This window comes from Eulemur rufifrons, chromosome 6 (genome assembly GCF_041146395.1).
Source record: "Eulemur rufifrons isolate Redbay chromosome 6, OSU_ERuf_1, whole genome shotgun sequence".
NCBI classification, from domain to species: domain Eukaryota; kingdom Metazoa; phylum Chordata; class Mammalia; order Primates; family Lemuridae; genus Eulemur; species Eulemur rufifrons.
The window spans coordinates 95556882-95563092 of NC_090988.1; positions in this window are offsets into that span (position 1 = coordinate 95556882).

Here is a 6211-nt window from a genome sequence, read left to right on the forward strand (position 1 = left end):
AAGCCACCTAGTTTATGGTATTTTGTCGTAGCAGCCCATATGGACTGAGACAGTCAAGATGAGCTTAGGATGGAAACAGTGTTGATGGTTCCTTCTCTCCAGGGTCCTTGGCCTGGCCCCTGGCACGTGGCTCTTGTCCGTGGTCCTCCGCTCTCTCTCCCATTTCAGCAAGAAGGTGTGGCTTTCTAGGAATGAGACACTGTGGTTCATGAAAGTTTTTTTTTTTTTAAACTGGAATAATGTTGATTAGGTAAAACAAAAGAAAAATAGCATCTTATATAATCGTGGTCTGAGGGGGTCTCCTCTGTAGTCTTGCCCATAAGCTGACTTTTCACCTGTGGTGTTTTGTGTCTGTAATAACAATGGAATCTGCTTTTTCTGACTTGCCCTGAATACAATCCGTGGAATTCAGTCATGTGGGCATACGTGAACATCACACTGGACACTCTGGAACACCAAGACTCAGGGCCTGAAGTTTCAGAGGGATTGTCAGAAACTTCTAGAGACAGATTCTTGAGGAAAATTAACAGGAAGGTTATCTGTACAGAGAGCTAAATCCCTTGCTGTCTTAGCAATGGCCTCAGTGCCTTGGCAAAGAGGGGAAGGGAGAGCCCAAATGCCCAACCTGTTAAAGGAGAAGCCTTTTATTTAATTTATTCTCTCTTTAAATTGAGGTAAAATTCATGTAACATAAAATTAACACTGAAAGTGTACCATCCAGTGGTATTTAGTCCATTCACAGTATTGTGTAACCTTCACCTCTATCTAGTTCCAAAACATTTTCATCACCCCAACGGGAAATCCTGTACCCAAAAAACAGTCACTCCCTGTCCTCCCCACCCCCTGGGAGAAGCCCTTTCTTCCTAAGAGGTTTCTAAGTGCCAGAGTTGGCACTAAGAATATCTTCTCCAAGGCTGTGAGGCAAGGGGACAGAGCACGTGTGGGCTTCAGGGGCAGACAGGGCCAGAATCTAAAGCCAGCTCTGTCACTTATCTGTGTGACCCTGAGCTAGTTGCTTAATCTCTCCAAGGCTCAAGTTGGGGATAACATCCACCTCACATTCAGTTTTAAAATACCTGGAGGGGAGTATTTGTTAAGAATTGAAACTCGGGTATGGTTGGTGGTTGCTGGTCCCTGGGGCTCTGGGAAACTTAAACTTGGTCCTGATGTCCTCCCATTAGCCTTTAGCAACAGGGATGCCTTGGGGACTTACTTTCAAGTATATTTCAGGACATCAAAGTCTACTTCCAATACTTGACACTAGGCTTGATTCATGGATACTCAAGAGTGAATGAAGGCCGGGCGCGGTGGCTCACGCCTGTGATCCTAGCACTCTGGGAGGCCAAGGCAGGAAGATCAATTGAGCTCAGGAGTTCGAGACCAGCCTGGGCTAGAGTGAGGCCCCACCTCTACTAAGAATAGAAGAAAAAAAATTAGCTGGACGTGGTGGTGCTGCGTGCCTATAGTCCTAGCTACTCTGGAGGCTGAGGCAGGAGGATCCCTTGAGCCCAGGAGTCTGAGGTTGCTGTGAGCTAGGATGACACCATGGCACTCTAGCCCAAGTGACAGAGTGAGACTCTATCTCAAACAACAAAAACCAAAACAGAATGAATGAATAAGTGAGGCAGCCATTACCCAGTCAGGCAATTTGGCCGATGTATTGGGAATTAGTCTGGGTGTTATTTAGGGATCACAATTGTCATTCCATGGGAACCGTCAGCCCCTAAACAAGTAGTGGGAGTAGACTTTTAGGTTTAACAAGCACCATTACCTCTTAGGAATTTTCTGTTTGTAAGGACACTGTCTCTTAGACCCTTCCACTTAAGTGCCACAATGGCAGAGGATAGGGGCTAAGAACCCCAGGCTTGGGCCAAGTTCATCCTGTAGCCTTGCATACCCTCATAGGTACTGGCCTTCCAGTCCAAGAGACACAGCAATGGGATAGGCACTGTGCTCCCACCCCTCTCTGCTGTGCAGGAAAACTCCCTGCACACATTCTCAGGGCACCCACAGTGGGCACATTCATCATTACCAGTCAGAGTGCATTCCAGGCTTTTCTGGAACTTTTGTAAGCTCCTTAAGTGGATTCTGAGGGTCAAGGATAATCTGGTTCTGGGATTTCTGGCTGGAGGAACAAATTGGCAGGGGCTCTGGGGTCCCTGGCAAGTGAGCAACTTCTGAGAAGGCCTAGCAACTAAGTGTTAGCAAACTCACCAGTCTCAGAGTGAACACAGAGCTGGCTGTTCTCCAAGGCCCTCCTGGGGGCCTCTAGAACTCGTGGGACTCCTGGGAGTGATCAAGTCTGACCTCCTGCATCCAGACGAGGTGGTTGTTTCCAGTCCTAATGGTCAGTGAGACACAACCTGACCTGCTTAGCAAGTCCCAGCAAGGGGAGGGGTTCCTGGGGTTGGAATGAGCCAGAGCCTGTTCCTGCAATGCTGGTAACATCCCAAGAATGTGGTCTGGGCCTGGGCAAGCCTCAGGGCTCAGAAGAACTGTGCCTTATTCAGAAGATGGGGCTTTCTGGATTTCATAGGTTCAGGGAGAAAAGCCTGGGTTTCTGAGGAGTCAGGGAGGAGGTATGACAGGCATGGCTAGATCCATGATAGGGGCTTTTCTACTGTGAGTTAGAGTTCCCAGAAGTCTTGTCAAAATTCAATAACAACCTCCCTGCTGTTTTCTGGCAGGTAGGTCACAGCCCACTGGTGGCTCTTTTGCCATAAGACTAAGCAAGACCCTGCTGCCATTGGTCTTCCTGAAGGGCAGTGGCTCTTTGCATTACAGAATGAACAGATCTGGAGGGTGGGTGTCATTACTGACTCTGGAACCCCTTCCCAAGCCTTGGGCCGGTCTCTGGAGATCACCTCCAGAAGGGAAGGGGAGCCAGGAGCCCTGATGGCCAGTGGGGCTCCGTGTGCCCACCTCTGTGAAAACAATGGCCCTGGACTTTCTGCTGAGATATCGCTCTCTCTGTCAATGCACTCCTGGAGAGATGTGAGGCTTTTTTGTTCATCCAAGAATGCACGAGCCTCAGCATTTGTTCTGGTAGTTTCCCCTGCAGGTTTGTGTAATGAGACCCATGTGGAAAGCAAGGAGGCAGTCAAGAAAGGTGCACAGTACCATGTGGGTGGGAGAAGGGGAGGACGCCTAGGAACCTGGGAGGGAAGGCCTCAAGGACAGGGTGCTCAGCAGAGAGGGCCGGAAGCAAGCTGGGGGGTGGTAAGAAAGGTAGACACTCGGACAGGGCCCTGGTCGTGTAAGCCATGGTCAGGGGGTTGGACTTTATTCTAAGGAAAGTGAGGAATCTGGAATAGTTTTAAGGAGCAAAGGGGCATGAAGACACTTGGTGTGAAGGACCCCCCGGCTGCACTGTGGTCTGGGTGGGGTGGAATCACGGGATGGACAGGCCTTGTGTTGATTGAATATGACAAGGCACAGAGAAACCAATCATGGCTGTTGTTTTGGGCCATTGGCCAAGAGTAGGAGGAGAGGTTGCAGAGGCAGGCGGAGAGAATATGAAGAGTTTAGATTTGGATGTTCTGAGTCTGAGAAACTTGTGTGATACCTGGACAAAGCCATCCCATCAGCAGCTGGGGAGAGCTGTCGGGAGAGACTCAGGTCTGGGGGCCGCTGGCCCTTGGGCGGTGAAGGAAGGCACCTGTGGAGAGTGCGAAGGAAGTCCTGGGAGGGAGCCCCTGCGGAGCCTCTGCAGGGAGGTGCTGGGCAGACGAAGGTGCCGGCGAGGGGGCCTGCACAGGGCAGGCGGAGGGAGGAGGAACCCGGAGAGGACAGGTCATGCCTCCAGGGCCAGAGCCGGAGTGCAGTGGTGCCATCGTAACTCACTGTAATCTCAAACTCTTCTCATATGTCATTATTTTTATTTCTTGAATTACCTGTTCAGATCCACCGTCCATTTTTCTATTAAGATGACAGTGTTTTTTTCATTTATTTGTAAAAACTCTCTACTAAGGATATCACTTGTAACATATCTTTACCTATTTGTTGTTTGTTATTGAGCTTCGCCAATGATGTTTTTTCTGTACTGGAGTTAAAAAACCATTTATAGGCAACTGTATTGTTCTTCTCCTGTGATCTAGAACCTGGTGCTTTTGCTCAGCTCTGGCAGCATACTGGTGGCCTCACTTCTGACTGTCACGAGTTTCGCCGTCTTTCTTTCTTTTTTTTTCTTTTTGAGACAGAGTCTCGCACTGTTGCCCAGGCTAGAGTGCCGTGGCGTCAGCCTAGCTCACAGCAACCTCAAACTCCTGGGCTCAAGCAATCCTCCTGCCTCAGCCTCTCGAGTAGCTGTGACTACAGGCATGTGCCACCATGCCCGGCTAATTTTTCTATTTTTAGTACAGATGAGGTCTTGCTCTTGCTCAGGGTGGTCTTAAACTCCTGACCTCAAGCAATCCCCCTGCCTTGGCCTCCCAGAGTGCTAGGATTACAGGTGTAAGCCACCATGCCCCGCCCATCTTTCATTTTTTTGACTCTTCTCTTGACCCACACTTCTTTTCTAAGCCTAATTGGTGTCCACAGTTTTTGCACATGGAAAAAAAAAAAAAAGCCAACGTGCCTTTTGTTCTGTTTTCTCTGATGTCTTTGAATACTTTTCTAGGGTGAGCAGGTGGATTCCGAGTTTGCTTTCCTTGGATGAAGGCTGGAAAACTTCTTCAAGGTCACTGGCAAAAACCCATGGTGGCAAAAACCCATGACATTCAGTCATCGGGGCGAGGTCCCAGGAGTAAACTGTTGCTAATCCCTGCAGAAAAGTTGCTCAGCCGTCCCGGTACCCGGGGAAGGCCCGGGCTTCCCTGGACCTGCCTTCTACCCTCTCTTTGTGGCTCGCACCTCAGCCGTTTGTACTGCCCTGTACCGCCTGAAGAGCTTTAAGCAATGAAAGTACCAAGTAATTTTAATATTGCTTTTATTCTTCGAGGACTCAGGAGGGTGTTACCCGGAGCCCCTGTTGCCACTTTGCAGTTCCTGAGGACCGTCTGTCCTCGCTGTCTTTCCCTGGTCCTTCTGTGACCTGGGTGCTTGGATTACAGAGGAGATGAGTCGTCAGAAAATGTATCCCATTGTTGGGGGGGGAAGATATGGGAGATTAATGTGTGGGAGAAGAGAGAAAGAATAGTTTTCATTTTATCGTTTGTATAAAAACTTTCAAGCACAGGCGGAAGTGGCGAAGGTAGCGTAGCGCATCCTGGTGCTCCCCTCACGCAGCTCCAGCAGTTTCCGTCCACGACCAGATCTGTGTCGTCGCTGCCCTACCCACTTCCCCTCCGTGGGACTGTGAAGCAAATCCAAGTCATTGCAAAATTTCATCTCTAAGTATTTCATTACATATCTCATAACAACGAACTCTTAGAAAAATATAAATACATAACCCCAAGACAATTATCACACCTAAACAAGAATTGACAGTGACAGGAGACTGTTTCTATGTGGCTTAAACACAGGATAAAGAGCAGGAAGATCTGTTGTTTAGTTCTGACTTGCTATGCAAGACCTCAAGCAAGATAGTTGGCTTTTCCATACCGAAGCGGTTGCTTGCATGTAGAAATGGGAATATTTGCCTCAAGTTGATAACATTGGTCATGTTTACGGACAGGCTGTATTTCCTAACTTAAAAAAAATAGCTTCATGCATAAGCTTTCACAGTACATTTATCTGTACAACTAAGGCAGGGAAAGGTAAGGGTTATTTTTCAGGAAGTAGAAAGTCAGGGGCAGAAGGGGGTCTCCCATGAAGCAGGAAGCCTGCCAAGGGGTGGGCATGGACAGAGGCCCCAGCACTCACGCCCTTGAACAAACCCTTGGCTTTGGGGAGAGTGAGGGGGCAGGGGCAGCCCTCTGGGGCATCTCCCGCATGCCCTTAGCTAACCCAGCTGGCAAGTGTGGGCTGGCAGTGTCCCTCCGGCTGGGACTTGGGCTTAGAGCTCTCTTGAACTGCTTGATTTGGCACATGATCAATAACACTGGTTGAATAGGTTTTTTTATAATGAAAACAAAAAAGAGGGCAAATAAAAGAGCAGGAAGAACCTTCATCTTTTAGTGCCAAGGTGGAACTTAGAGAGCAGCAAGTCCAAACCTTTGCAGTTCAGGAAACCGAGGTCTGGAGAGGGAAAGTGACATTGCCAGAGTCACATGGTACATCGGGGCAGATCAGACCTCCCCACTGATGGCCTCTCTTGCCTCTTAACTCAAAC